Source organism: Neovison vison, chromosome 5, assembly GCF_020171115.1.
Source record: "Neovison vison isolate M4711 chromosome 5, ASM_NN_V1, whole genome shotgun sequence".
In the NCBI taxonomy this organism is placed as follows: Eukaryota; Metazoa; Chordata; class Mammalia; order Carnivora; family Mustelidae; genus Neogale; species Neogale vison.
The window spans coordinates 87,843,360-87,859,281 of NC_058095.1; the positions used below are offsets into that span (position 1 = coordinate 87,843,360).

A 15,922-nucleotide genomic window follows, 5' to 3' on the forward strand; every position below is an offset into this window, starting at 1 on the left:
AAACATTTAGTGTCAACGTTTTTGAATTTTCCTGATTAAAAATAAAGTTAGGGGCGCCTGGGTGGCTCAGTTGGTTGGACGACTGCCTTCGGCTCAGGTCATGATCCTGGAGTCCCGGGATTGAGTCCCACATCGGGCTCCCAGCTCCGTGGGGAGTCTGCTTCTCCCTCTGACCTTCTCCTCACTCATGTTCTCTCTCACTGTCTCTCTCTAAAATAAATAAATAAAATCTTTAAAAAAATAAAATAAAAAAAATAAAGTTAAATTCTTTCACCTATGCTTACTGAACTTTTGGCTGTCTTATTTTGTGAAGTCCTGTTTAAATGTTTTTCCCATTTTTCTGTGGAGCCTCTGCCGTTTTCTAATTTATTTGTAGAAATTATTTACATTTTCTTAATATGAATCCTTTGTATATTATATGTATTAAAACTGCCTTACACTCTGGGTGCCTGGGTGCCACAGTCAATTAAGCCTCAAACTCTTGATTTCAGCTCAGGTCATGATCTCAGGGTCCTGGGATTGAGCCCCACGTGGGGCTCTGTGCTCGGCACAGAGCCTGCTTGTCCCTCTCCCTCTGCTCCTTCCCCCTATGCTCTCTCTCTTTCTCAAATAAATAAAATAGTTTTTGTATTTTCAGTAGCCCTTTTCCTATTGTATTTATTTAATATCAGATCAGGTAATATCATATCATATCAGTAAACACAGAGGAAAAGAGCACAACCTGGTTTAAATCCTGATTCTGCCATTTACAAGTCAGCTAACTTTAGATAAGTAACCTAACTTCCCTGGAGCCTCATTCTCCTCATCTGTAAAATTAGAAATAATTATATCCATCTTAAAGGGTGATAGTGAAGGTAAGAGCTAGCAAGTATAAAGCACCTAGATTTTTCGCTAGCCTGTGGTGGGTGCCTACTATATGGCAGTGTGGGTATGGGCAGTCAGGTTGTTGCATGAGTGTCCTTTCGTGACTACACCTCTCCCAATGGGTTAAGCTGCACCCACTGTCAATTTGCAGTTGCACTGGGCCCCCCAACTTCCTAGGAACCAGCAGTCCTCTGAATATCTGGCACCCAAGCTTGCTCTGATTGGCACTGGAGACCTTGAGAAAGGCTGCTGTCCATGTTCCCTCCCATGGCATTGGAATCCAACCTCTAGTAAGGAACCCAACCCTATGGTCTAGTCCATTCTTGGCCCCCGGTCCAGCAGGCCTTCCTCTGAAGGATGCAGAGAGAACAGGGACCCATGTAATCAGAACCTCTCCAATCCCAGCATCTGTTGTGCTTGCTGTCACCTCCAGGATAACTTCAGCATTTTCACCTCCTCAGGTTCTGAACCAGTCCCTCCCACGCGGAGCTCAAGGAAGCTGGTAGAGTACAAGCCAGGGCACGAGGAACAACATTATTTCAGATGGAACAAGTGTCTGATGGAAAGCTTACACAATTGCAGCCGGTCCTAGACAATCTACCTGCTTGTTTCACCCCCAGCCAGGTGGGCGTTCCAGAAGCAGCTGGCGCTTCACAAGAGAACCGCACGATGGCATGAAATTGCATCTCCTGATTCGATTCCCCCCTAAGCATCGCTTGCTCATCCCACCAGTGTTGGTGGACAGACCCGATGGTGCCTCCCACCCCACTTTCAGCTTAGTCACCCCAAGTGATTTATATATGCGAGACCACCCTTGTCTCCAGATAAAATGAGGAAAGGAATCTGAAGGGTGTTGTGGTGTCCTCTGCTTGCTGCCACACCCCATCCTGTTCCTTTTCCCTTCAGTCTAATGAATTCTTTGTCTTTCTTTTCCTCCCACTCAAAAGTGTTCATGCTTATGTGTGTGGGTTTTTGTTTTTTTTTTTTATAGTTTCCAATAGAAACCATACTCATTTTCCAGGACATTTCTCCAAATTTCTTTTGCCCTAAGGCCTGACTTTCTTTTTTTTTTTTTTAATTAATTAATTAATTAATTTTTTTTCCCAATTTATTTATTTTCAGAAAAACAGTATTATTTTTTCACCACACCCAGTGCTCCATGCAAGCCGTGCCCTCTATAATACCCACCACCTGGTACCCCAACCTCCCACCCCCCCGCCACTTCAAACCCCTCAGACTGTTTTTCAGAGTCCGTAGTCTCTCATGGTTCACCTCCCCTTCCAATTTACCCAAATTCCCTACTCCTCTCTAACACCCCTTGTCCTCCATGCTATTTGTTATGCTCCACAAATAAGTGAAACCATATGATAATTGACTCTCTCTGCTTGACTTATTTCACTCAGCATAATCTCTTCCAGTCCCGTCCATGTTGCTACAAAAGTTGGGTATTCATCCTTTCTGATGGAGGCATAATACTCCATAGTGTATATGGACCACATCTTCCTTATCCATTCGTCCGTTGAAGGGCATCTTGGTTCTTTCCATAGTTTGGCGACTGTGGCCATTGCTGCTATAAACATTGGGGTACAGATGGCCCTTCTTTTCACAACATCTGTATCTTTGGGGTAAATACCCAGGAGTGCAATTGCAGGGTCGTAGGGAAGCTCTATTTTTAATTTCTTGAGGAATCTCCACACTGTTCTCCAAAGAGGCTGCACCAACTTGCATTCCCACCAACAGTGGAAGAGGGTTCCCCTTTCTCCACATCCTCTCCAACACATGTTGTTTCCTGTTTTGTTAATTTTGGCCATTCTAACTGGTGTAAGTTGATATCTCAATGTGGTTTTAATTTGAATCTCCCTGAGGGCTAATGATGATGAGCATTTTTTCTTCTGCCATTAAAAACAGACACATAGACCAGTGGAACAGAGTAGAGAGCCCTGATATGGACCCTCAACTCTATGGTCAATTAATCTTTGACAAAACAGGAAAAAATATACAGTGGAAAAAAGACAGTCTCTTCAATAAATGGTGCTGGGAAAACTGGACAGCTATATGTAGAAGAATGAAACTCGACCATTCTCTTACACCGTACACAAAGATCAACTCAAAATGGATAAAAGACCTCAACGTGAGACAGGAATCCATCAGAATCTTAGAGGAGAACATAGGCAGTAATCTCTTTGATATCAGCCACAGCAACTTCGTTCAAGATACATCTCCAAAGGCAAAGGAAACAAAAGTGAAAATAAACTTCTGGGACTTCATCAAAATCAAAAGCTTCTGCACAGCAAAGGAAACAGTCAAAAAAACAAAGAGGCAACCCACGGAATGGGAGAAGATATTTGCAAATGACAGTACAGACAAAAGGTTGATATCCAGGATCTATAATGAACTCCTCAAACTCAACCCACACGAAACAGACAAACACATCAAAAAATGGGCAGAAGATATGAACAGACACTTCTCCAATCAAGACATACAAATGGCTATCAGACACATGAAAAAAGGCCTGACTTTCTAATAGAGTCAGAAGTGGTTCTCCCTTTAAAAACAGAGGTTTCTGGTTTTCATGGGCATTCAAAGCTAAATTATTCACTAGATCTTAATGAGATTCTGAATCGTAGTTTTAATTTTGCTTGTTTAACCACTTGTGTTGTTTTGTTACTGCTCTAAGAGTTTTTACACACGTCCAAAGGAGGGTAACCAGAAACAGCCCATGTAAGAGACATTCCATGTAGGAGACAGGGTAAGTCAAGCAGAGACTATCTGAACCAAACAGCAAATTGCACTGAAGAGCCAGTCAAAAGTGCGGCTCTAGGGGTGTGTGGGTGACTCAGTTGGCTAAGCAACCCGCTCTTGATTTCCGCTCAGGTCCTGATCTCAGGGTCTTGGGATTAGTCTCAGGCTCTGTGGGGAGTAGGCTTGGGATTCTCTCTCTACCTCTCCCTCTGCCCCTCCCCCTGCTCACAACAAACAAACAGTAAATAAAGATTTTTTTAAGTGTGGCTACAACAAATTATTAAAAGTTTTAAAAAACTAAATTAGGTAACCTGAACTCTCTGTTGTAGGTATATAGGTCATGGATATGAAAATGTGCTTAAAATGCATAGAAAGGGAGCCTGGGGAATTGCTCAGGAGTAACTGACACTAGTAAGAGATTGGGAGCCAGTGTGGGGGCAGGAACTAAAAGGGAGTCATGTTCCTCTAAAAAATAAGAATAAAAATACCACATGGTCCAGTATTTGCACTACAGGGTATTTACCCAAAGAAAACAAAAATACTAATTCAAAAACATGTACGCCTCCCTATGCTTATGACACCATTATTTACAATAGCCACAATGTGGATGCAACCTAAATGTCCACTGTTAGGTGAACAGATAAAGAAAAGTCATACATTAGGTGGTATATATTAACCATTTAAAAATTGAAATCTTGCCATTTACAACAACAGTGATGACCTAGAGGGCATTATGCTAAGTGAGATAAGTCAGACAGAGAACGAGAAATACCATATGATTTTATTTATGTATAGCATCTAAAAAGCAAAACAAGTGAACAAACAAAAAAAGCAGGAAAAGACCCATAAATATAGAGAATAAACTGGTAGTTGTATCCACGGTGGCGGTGTGGGAGTTGGGAGGGAGGGCAAAATAATGGAAGGGGAGTGGGAGATACAGGCTTCTAGTTATGGTGGGAGTAAGTCACGAGGATGAAAGGTACAACGTAGGGAATAGAGTCAACAATACTGTCATAGTGTTGTATGGGGACAGATGGGACCTCTGCTTATGGTGAGCATGGTGTAATGTACACTGAATCACTATGTTGAAACTAACATAACATTCTGTGTCAACTATACATCAGTAAAAAAGACGAAGAAGAAATGAAAAGGAGGGAACCTGCACACAGAGGCAGGCACAGAGGGAGGACCACGGGAAGCACAGAAAAAGCCTTCTACAAGCCAGGAACAGCTGAGGTCACTGAAGCCAGGAGAGAAACAAGGATGAGATTCTCCTCCACAGCCCTCAGAAGGAACCAATCCAGCCATCCCCTTGATCACAGACTTACGGCTACCAAAATGGGAAGACAGTACACTTCTGTTGTTTAAGCTGGAAGAAAATAAGGTGGCGGGGAAGTGAGTGAGATTTTACTTGGATTACTGCTATGTCACTGGATCTGTCATAAGAAAAATGCGATACTCATATAATCTACGTGTGTACACATGCTGACACACATCGGCAAACATGGATACATATGTGTATAAAAGAGAACAGTAACTTTAAACTTTATTATACTTCTGCAAAAGTCCTATAGTAGTATAATCACCCCTAGAGGCTGAAAATTCTTATTATGCTTAAGCTTGTGGGCTTCAGAAGGCTTTGTCTTTCCTTATCGCAACGGTTCTCAGCCTTGGATGCTCACTAGAATCAATGGGGACATTCAAATCTCGATGCTAACGCCATATCCTAGACTAATAAAGTCAGAATCTCTGCAAGGGAAACTGGCTCCAGCTTTTTTTAAAGCTCCCCAGGTGATTTCAATATGTGACTAAAGTTGAGAACAAGTTTACTCTGTAACCCCTCAAAGGGAGGGTCAATATCTGGTTTGTCTTTATGTCTTCACAGCACCTAAGTTAGTGACTTACATCAATATAATGAGGAGATCCGGAGCCTCCAATATTCTCAGAGAGAGAAAAAAAGTCATAATAACCAGAAGTTAGTAATGTGTTAGGACTAATGCACACAGAGTAATAAGTCCTAATATCGTTTCTCCCTCTGTCCCTCCCTCCCCCCCACTTGTCCTCTCTCTTGCTCTTGCCCTCGCTTGCAAAAATAAACAAACAAACAAAGAAACAAATAAAAAAAATATGCAGTGGAATATTACTGATTTACATCAGTGTGGATGAAACTGGAGGAAATTATGCTCAGTGAAATAAGTCAAACAGACAATTATCAAATAGTTTCAGTTATTTGTGGAACATAAGGAATAGCATGGAGGACATTAGGAGAAGGAAGGGGAAAATGAAAAGGGGGGAAATCAGAGGGAAGATGAACTATGAGAGACTATGGGATCTGAGAAACAAACCAAGGGTTTTAGAGGGGAGGGGGTGGGGGATGGGTTGGCCCGGTGATGGGTATTAAGGAGGGCATGTCTTGCAAGGAGCACTGGATGTTATACGCAAACAATGAATCATGGAACACTGCATCAGAAACCCATGACGTACTCTATGGGGACTAACATAATAAAAAAAAATTAGAACAGCAAACAAACAAATAAGTAAAAGCTTAAAATAAAGCAAAAAACCTTAAGTGTCTGCCTTCAGCTCAGGTCATGATCTCAGGGTCCTAAGATCAAGACACGTATTGGGCTCCCTGCTGAACAGGGAGTCTGCTTCTCCCTCTGTCCCTCCCCCCAACTTGTGTGCTCTCTCACTCTTGCTCTCTCTTGCAAAAATAAATAAATAAAATTATGAGTTCCAACAGAGAGCATCATGCCCTTTTGATGCCTTCAGGATCTGCGTCTTTTCACGCAAACACACACACACACACACACACATATCTGTACACACAGCCCTTTACTGGGTATCTCCTCAGAGTCTGAGAATTTGGTGGTTGCGGGGGGGATTCTTTGGTCAGGGGATATCCCAATAGAGCAAGGTGAAAGCCGTCAACCAGCTTTATCTCTCACTGATGTCAAAGAAAAGATCGTAAATGGATTTCTAAGTCACTGTTGAGCAGAAGGTCTCTTTGGAAGAAGGACCCCTCACCTTCCTCATGACTGCTTCCCAAAACAGATTACCTTATTCCTGAGACATTGCCCAAAATTATTTGGAACAGTGAGTTCCTCTGGACATACCAGTAAGTTCTTCTGAAAAGAGAATTTGGAAATTTGTAGTTCTTCAGATATATTTTGGGTTTTTTCTTGAAAATGGTGCCAAAGGTTTCCTCTACTCCTGGCACAGCTGGTGTTGATGGTTGTGGTGGCTTCGTCTAAAATGTTGTGCTTTAAATGTTATGATCCTTGGGTGTATCGAACCTGATATAAAGTTCGTACTGGGGGAAGAGGGTCCATATTAATTAAGCAGTTGGGATTATCCACGCTTGATATGGCCCTCTGAACAGCTCAGTGGTTATATTAATTGCTTAGTTGTTGATCTCTTGAAGAAAAGATTTCAGCGGCAGAATTTCTGGTGTTTGAGTAGATTATAATTCCATTAGAAATACAACTGTAATATATTAGTAAGGTACTTTTGAAAATAATGTACATAGCATTCTATCTTGTGTTTTTCTTTAATTGGTATGAGATCAATGCGGCATTATTTAAATTCAAATATCTTGAGGTGTTATTTTTTTAATCCCAATAAGTGATAGCTTCACAACAGATGTTGTGAAATCCTATTACTCACATAACCTCTAAAATCAATGTTCCTATGTATTTTAAAAATCAAGAAACTTCCAATTATTTGAAAGACTGTCTGCATTTTACATCATTAGGGGCATGTATATTTTATGAGTTTATAATTCCAAATATAAACTAAATAATTATATTAAATCCCAGTATTTTAGCGAAAAACAACATTAATCAGCTCTATAAATTATGGCATGGTAAGTCAGATTGTTCCTTCTGTAACAGTGTAAGAGTTGCAAACTTTTCATCAAGACAGGAACAGAGAGAGAGAGAGAGAAATTCAGATGGGGGGGAAACTAGGACCTCTTTGGCATGTCTCTTTTCAGGATGACATTTCAGAACCCATCTCTGCTGGGCTGGTGTCTGCCCACCTGGCCACACAGTCGGGTTTGTTTTCGTCAACTCTAGCCCAGATCTGCGTCATGCAATGCAAACATTTCCTACTTCATTCATCCATTCGATATGTCATTCATGGTTAGAGTGGTTTCTTTCATAGTAATTGCTTATGGAAGTTGTGCTATGCCAAGCCTAGCTTTCCCTCCTGGTTCTCTCCATTGAAGTCCAGCCCACTTGCCCCCTCCCTCCCTCCACCGCTTTCTTCCTCTGGCTTCAGAAATCCTGGGACAGACTGAACGGGAATTTGCACCAGAGTCCCAGGATAGGAGAAACACCTGTGCCCAAGGATGGGTTAGGTTAGCACCACGGTCAGCAACATACACTTGAGTTGCCTCCTTAACTGCTTAGTCTCTAGCGTGCTTCCTTCAAGAAAGACACCATTCAACAGACACCGGAAAAGTAAATGAAGGAAGAACAAGCCAGCAGCGAATTGTGACTTTGTGTTCATGGGCACAATTATGAGTGTCTGAACAGCCCCAATTCTCTGTTGGCTCTGAAAGTTCAGGCAGCTCCTCTTCCTGTCGCCTTACTTCTCCAGGGGAGCTGAAAAGATCCAAGGTAAGGATCAGTCCCTCACCCTGGGACAGAAATTTCACATATGGTACCTCTGTTCATTCTCAACATGACTCTCCCTTCAGAGAAAAGAACCAAGGCTCAAAGGGGTTAAATCCACCCAGCAAGCAAGTGGCAGAGCCGGGACTCAGCCCAGAGCCACCTGGTTCCAAAGTCCATGTCCCTCGCTCCCATCACCCATGTCACTAGAGAGGGAAATGTAGTGTGTATGTGCCAGCCTTATACCTACACATTAAGTGAAGGTTGAAATGATAAGGAGCCCGACAATGAATTACCAGTACCATTATAACACTTTGCATTGTCATCTTTTATTACATATCCAAAAATACAATTAATCAGGAAGAATTTTATTTGTTCAGTATTTCACTTTCAGTTATGGTTTGTTTCCTTCCTTTACTTTTTTCCCTCTGGTCTTTCTTTCTTCCTTCCTTCCCTCCCTCCCTTCCTCCCTTCCTTCTTTCCTTCCCTCACAATCAAATTTTCCCTAATTGTAATTAAGGGTAAAGAAATTAGGCTTTACTCTGCCTGATTAGGAGATGCAGTGCCTGGTTCATTAAAGAGAAGTCTTCTTCAAGACAGCTGGGTGGCTCAGTCAGTTATGTGTCTGTGTTCAACTCAGGTCATGATCCCAGGGTCCTGGGATGGAGCCTCCCATCAGGTTCCCTGCTCAGTGGGGAGCCTGCTTCCCCCTCTCCCTCTTCTGCTCCCATGTTTATGCTCTCTCTCACTCTGTCAAAAAAATAAATTTCTTTACAAAAAAAAAAAAAAAACTTCTTTACCAAAGAATGACAGCTTCCAAAGATAGAAGAAATGGTAGAATTAGGAAGTCACCATTTTGCAAAATCCGCATGGAAAAACGGACTCAGGTAAGAGCTATCAATGAATGCTACAAGCATTGGGTAGAAGATTGTGGGCAGTGGGATCGTTGGACATTACCTAAGTATCACCCCACTGGTGAATTGCCAATTTTAAGAGAACAATGTACTATCACAAAGGCCAGTACGGGTGGCTGACAACTCAACCAAGGAAGAAAACTCAATAGTATGCACACCCTGGTGTTGCACCCCCGACTCGAAGCAGCAAGAAGTATCCAGTATCACCCAAAATATTTGTTCCTGATATGTTTAACCTGCACTTAACCAAGGTTTTAGACCTAACTTCCAGTGTATAGGAAAGTCGATAGCTGGAATGTGGAGGTAATGACACTACAGGGAAACAGTTAGACTTGTGGGACATTTTACAACACAAACTGGCCTCGTCTCTCCAGAAAATCAATCTGATCATGGAAAGCAGATCAATGCTTGCCTGGAACAAGAAGCAGAGGGGATATGATTGCCGAGAGTCACAAAGGATCTTTCTGGGGCAACAGATATCTGCATTTTGATTGTTTTTTATTTGATTTGCTGGGACAGTTACATTGGTGCATAAGTTGTCAAAATTAATGAACAGTACACTACAGCTGAATTCCTTAGCTCAAGTTACACATTGATGCAGATGATTTTTAAAACAAAAACAAATTATCAGTATCACAGAAAAAAGTGAAGCCATGGGATTGTCTTTATTGTCTTGAGACAATATTTGAATTGTCTAAAAACCCATTACAACCAGATTGAATAAGAGAAGTTCAAATAGATCTGTGTTTGAAGAAAAAGGGGACAACTAAGAAAGACATTTTGGGGATAATGAAGAGAATTGAAGCAAACTGGATGCTAGATCATTCTGAGAAATTTAAAAAATTTTTCTTCTGCTTTCTGGTAGGATAATGTTCTTATTGTTAGAAGATACTTGTTGAATTATTTAGGAGAGAAGGGTCATTAATTGCTATACTAGAAGATATATGAGGACAGGTAGAAAGAGAAAGCAAAGAGAGCATCAAGTTTTCAATGATTTAATTCTGCAGAAAGAATTCTCTGATATTTATTATGCTAGGCTTTCAACACTTCTGTCCTTCTGAAATTTCCAAGAATAAAAATGTGGAAAACGGTGACTGCTGTGTGAGGGGTAATGGCTCCTCTGGTTTGGAGGCAGTCTTCAGAAAGTCTTCTGGCCTTTGGTGAGATTATCTCTTATGGCAAGGAGCCACCCCTTTCCATGGCTACTCCTTCAGGGGAAAGGACACTTGCACATCCCTAGAGAGGCCTTTGTATCCTGCTCTGTGACCTAAAGGGCTCTGGGCTCCTCCCACCATCCTTCACTTCTCCCCACCACAATGCTGTTGAGCAATTACATGTGAATGGTTCTGTTAACTGCTTGAATAAATATTGCACCTCGAGTAAAAAGAAAAGATAAGTTCTCTCCTGGAATCTCTCCATGAGAGAAGAGAGGATAGAAGAACATACATCAAGAAGCTTTAAGCACTTGCTTAAAGTTGAATGGAAACATACATAATATGTACTTTGAAGGTAGGAGTTCTCTTTCAATGTCAACTAAATGTGGTCACTAGGGCTCTGGGTGTGGAAGATCAGACTTATTTAATGTGATGATGTCTAGGATGTTATTGAGCTAAGGGAAGTGATCAAATTTCTCCTTCTCTGGAAGGTCTAGCTCAAATTGCTTCTCTTGTAGAAAATCTTTCCAAACTAATCCAACCCATAACAATCACTCCCTCTCCAGGTTCCACCTGTTCTTGCTATCTGTTTCAGCCTGTCTGATCCTAAGTCACCTGCTAGATTATTTAAAAATAGCTTACATTTTCACATCTTCTCCCCCCAAAGCCAGGATAGGCTTTGATGGGGAAGCCGAGCCCTATTCTCCCGATATGTCTGTCTTCACCAGCACATACCCACCCATACTGTAAGTGCTTGGACCGCAGGGGCCAGGGCTAAGCCCCTTTGTGTTCCCAATGCCCTGCACAGGGTCTGGTCCATAAATGCTTGAAAAATGAACAAGGGCTTTCCTCCTATCCCTACTGTACAGTCCAGAACATAGGGCAAGGCATGGCGGAGCTTCTTGTAGAATGAATCAAAATTACCTGGAATCAGGACATTTGAGTGATAAAGTCTCTCTCTCTCTGTCTCCCAAGGCCATCAGCCTGGGGTATTTCCACCTCCAGGCAAAACCCAGTGCATCTGCTTTGCTTTTAGTTTGGGCCTGTGCACTGGTTTCTGTCCTCTTGCATTGGATCTTTTTTTGAAAACAGCAGAGAAACAGATTTTGTTAATTTCCTAATTCAATTTAAGAGTTCTGTCCATTCATATATGATTTGACTTATGGTTTAACTGCCCACATTTGTTGTGATGGCTTACATAGGTAGACTTATTTCTACCGTATGATTTTTACTTTTCTATTGATCATGCATTTGTAATGTTTCTTTCTTCTCATTTCCTCCCTGTCAAGGAATTGACATACTTTGTTTATTCTATTATTTCATCTTTTAGTTTGAAAAAACATATACTTGATTTCTATGATTTTGGGTTACCTGTAGAACTCTTTTTTTTAAAAAAAGATGTTATTTAGTTATTTGAGAGAGACAGAATGAGAGAGCAAGAGAGAGGGACTGAGAGGGGAGAGGTCAGAGGGAGCAGCAGACTCCCTGCTAAGCAGGGAGCCTGATGTGGGACCTGGGACTCCACGATCATGACTTGAGCCGAAGGCAGTTCTTTAACCAACTGAGACACCCAGGTGCCCCACCTTTAAAACTCTTAAGCCCATGTAGGGACGCCTGGGTAGCTCAGTCTGTTAGGCATCTGCCTTCAGCTCAGGCCATTTTACTGGGGTCCTGGGATTGAGTCCTGCATCAAGCTGCTTGCTCAGCCCAGAGCCCACTTCTTCCTCTGCCTGCTGCTCCCCCTGCTTGTGTGCTCTCACACTCTTGCTGATAAATAAAAAAATAAATAAATAAAATCTTTAAAAAACCAAAACTCTTAAGCACGTGTAACTTACGTCTGAACTGAGTCCATTACCCCTCTTCGAGCACAAAATGAGAATATCAGAATCCTTTAATGCTAAGTACCTTCAGTTGTTCTAACAATATGTATTATCATTTCATTCCAACTTGTCACTAACATCGCCCGTAATGGCTTTTTCGTGTGTTTTACAGCTAATGGTAATTCAGATTTCCCGACATGTTGGCTAACTACTTACCCACCGGGCTCTTTGTTTCCCATTTACTCCTGCAGGTCCGAACTTCCTGTGCTGAAATAATCCTTCAGTTGTCCTTCCAGTAGGTGTTGTGGAGGAACCATTTCTCCATCCTTATGTCAAAAAATGTTTCTCTAGCACCTTAAATTCTGGGCATAATCCACAGGTAAGAAATTCTGGTGTACAGTCCATTTCTTCATTGCATTTCTTTCATTGCCATTTCATGGCGAAATGTGTGAGACTTTGTGGATGGAATAAGGTGGTGTCTGGGCCCAGCTTGCTTCCCAGAGCAGAAAGCCGGGACCCAGCTTCATAGTTTTCAGCCATCCTCCCTAACTGATGTCTGGGAACTCGGAAGCATTCGGGCACCAGCTGGTCTTCTAGGGACCCCCGGGATCCTGAGACCACACCTGGGATATCGCCCCACTTCACCGCTTGAACACTTTTAAGCCAGGAATGTCCCCCACAGGGGTAGGCCCCTAAGTCTTTCAATCATGCACCTGGTTGTCCACAGACACTTTGCAGTAGGCTCCTTCAGGTAGGTGCCTCCCCTCGGCTGTATCCATAGCTGTATCACACTCACAACTGGTTCCCATCCAGGCCCCTCAGGGTCTGAAGCTGCCGCAGGCACCACAGTGGGAGCTAGAGGTAGCTCTTGAGGAGGTTCAGCATCTTCTTCTGATGTTGGGGCTGTCGGTCCAAGAAGAAAAAGTATCAACACAATGATTGACTTTTCATGTCCCTCCTAAATCAAGGAAAATTTCCCCACCGTTCAATGTTCTCTGAGTCCAGGAAGCAATCCCTAGAGGGTCTCCCCTGATAGCAGGTCATGGGCACAGGGATCTGAGGCTACTCCTTACTCCCGGCCCACCAGATGATGGAGGCTAGCTCTGGGCGGCCTCTGCTGTTCCCTGCACAGGTCTAGATCAGCCACCCCCTGTCCTCCTCAGATCAGCATCTCTCTAGTTCTCCTCCCTCTACCCCTCCCCCTGCTTGTGCTCTTTTCCCTCTAATAAAGAAATAAAATCCTAAAAGAATACATAAAAGATTGAGCATCAAAGTGAACCTTGAGGCCTTCAAGACCTGGCTGGAAACACCCTCCTGTGTGTATTTCCTTGTCATCTTTCTTCTTGTGCTGATGGCATCAGAGGTGCATGTCATCCCAAGGAGGGAGAAGGCCGATGGTGGAGGGACTCTGGGCTCCTGAAGAACACAGAAAGCATTTCAGTCTCCAATCTGAAGATCCAGTCAGCACTGTCATGGGGGGGTACCTCTGTGGTGACATTCTACCAAAACCTGGCGAGTTACGTGGTCATTCAGCATAATGTAATATACCTCCGTAAAGCATGTTGAAATGACCAAGTTCACTTGAATAGTGATCAGCCTAAAACCTTTCAAGAGGACCAAAGAGGCACCTGGCTTCCTCAGGCACTAGGATCCTTGATCTCAGGGTTAGGAGTTCGAGGCCCACATCAGGCACAGTTAACTTAAAAAAACAAAACAAAGGCTTACACAGGACTAAAATCAGTGAGGCTCAAACAACGGAGCTGGTCTGTGCTGGGACAGATCCTGTCTCCCGTTCATTCAGCCACCGGGCACTGCGCACTCAGATGGTGCCAGGGCTTATCAGCCCAGCGGGTTCTCCTCGTGAGAGCTCAGGGTCTACAGGAGAAGATGGACAAACGAGAAACCTAAATGTGAACGGAAAAAGCGATTGCTCCACAGCAAAAGAGCAAGGGACACAACTAAGGCCTGAATTCCACCAGGTGAGGGGTATGACAAGGCTGTGCTGAGACATGGAGAATTCCTGTGGGAGGAAAAGAAGGAGACAGCCCTGCACAAATGGGAGTGCATTCCACCTGGCAGAGGGCACCATGGAGCAGAGGACTGGAGGTTAGAAAGGGGGCCAGGGTGGCCAGAGGAAGCTGAGGAGGAGTAGAGTGGGAGGGGAGGAGGGCCAGGGCCCGGGAAGTGGGTCAGTATCAGTGCCCTTCTCCCAGGGCTGTGTGACCGCACTTCCCCACACTCAGTGGCTGAACCCACAAACGCTGCCTCGTGGTCTCAGGGGATCAGGAATCCAGCAGTGCTCCGCTGGGCTTCTGACAACACCAAGGGAGGACCGGCTTCACCGAGAACCTGAGCACACTCAGGGGCATGGGCCAGATACAGCCCATCTCAAAGACCTGACTTCTGTCTGCTGTGGGCCCACAGGGCTGAGCCACGTGCGTATGTCTGTGTCATGGTCCAACCTAGGGGCTTGTGCTCCAGTGTGAAGATTGGAGAGAGAACATGGGTCCAAGTCAACATGGGGCTGGACAGTGAGTTTTAGAACGAAATCTCAGAAGGGCCTTTGGGTCACGTTGCCTCGTTCTGTGACATGGAAGTGAATCAACAAGTCCGGACCACACTCTGGGGAGGGGGTCACACAAACATGTCTACAGAGGAGTTGGGGAAACAATGGAGCCCCCGAAGGGAGACAGTGAAGATACCTGCAGGGTCTGGACCTTGCCCAGAATCAGACTGGTAGGGAGGCCTAGCAGGCTTGAACCCAGCTCTTTGTCCTCAAAGTTGGGGTCCTGGATGCAACCTAGCCATTCACTGGGGGCTCTGGAAAAGTTTTTCTGGAAGGAAGTGGCTGTCGGCCTGGAAATGTTATCGGGCTGAGGGTGATCATTGATCTCCTAGATAGGAGACATGTCCCCAGGTTCTTGTCTGAGGAGGATCCCGGGTCATGGCGACCCACTGGATGAACCCCTATCTACATCACACCCTTTGGAAAGGAGGGAATGGCCTGCATCCCGGGACAGGTGGTCTCTAGGGATAAGGGTGCATTCTGACCATCAAGGGCCAAGACTCCAGTCCCTTCTTTAGGGTTTGCATTGAAAATGCAAAGCCTAAGACCTTGGGAGGCTATTACCCAGCCCTCTGTAAGTGGGGCTGTCCTCTTCTGGGACTCCAGAATGTGAGTACCGATGAACACATGTGGGCACACAGGAGCGAGTGTGCTGGTGCACACAAACACACACACCCCAGGAGGGACTGTGGGGTGGGATCTGATTAGTAGCAGATTCCAAGAAGTTGATAGGAGGGAGGAAATTGGGTGGGAGGTATTTCCTACATGTGACAGCACTCCTCTAACATCATAGCTATTATCCAACCTATGCCTGTGGACATCTGATAGAAAGACATGCTGGAATCATCCATATTTTCCAAAAAGACCACTCCTGTCTGCCACAATGGCTTATCTAAGGTCTGAACCACGAAAGAATAGAGACTTGTGTCTGAAACCAGGTGTGTTTGCAAGCTGGGGCCCTAGCTGCTCCCAGACCTTCCCTGGGAGCCTGTGGAGAGGGGTGTGTTGGGGTCACTGTGTACAGATAAGATGTGTCCTTGCATGCAGAAGGGGGATGAGGAGATGGCAGACGGGAGCACTGTTCGTGTAGGGGTCCAATCAGGAGTGGGCCCCGATAGGGGATCTCAGGAAGTGATGTCACTGCCTTCATCACAAAGGCCTGCAGAACTTGGAACCCCTGCAACCAGGCACCCACATTCTAGTCCGGTAGCAGGGTTACTGGACTCAGGACATTGGACACAGAAAG

The 15,922-nt window shown here is 44.1% G+C and overlaps 1 pseudogene; it reads right to left on the reverse strand.

Moving 5' to 3' along the window:
• The window catches only part of LOC122907410, a 58,296-nt pseudogene that overhangs the window by 21,135 nt on the left and 21,239 nt on the right, over positions 1-15,922 (reverse strand).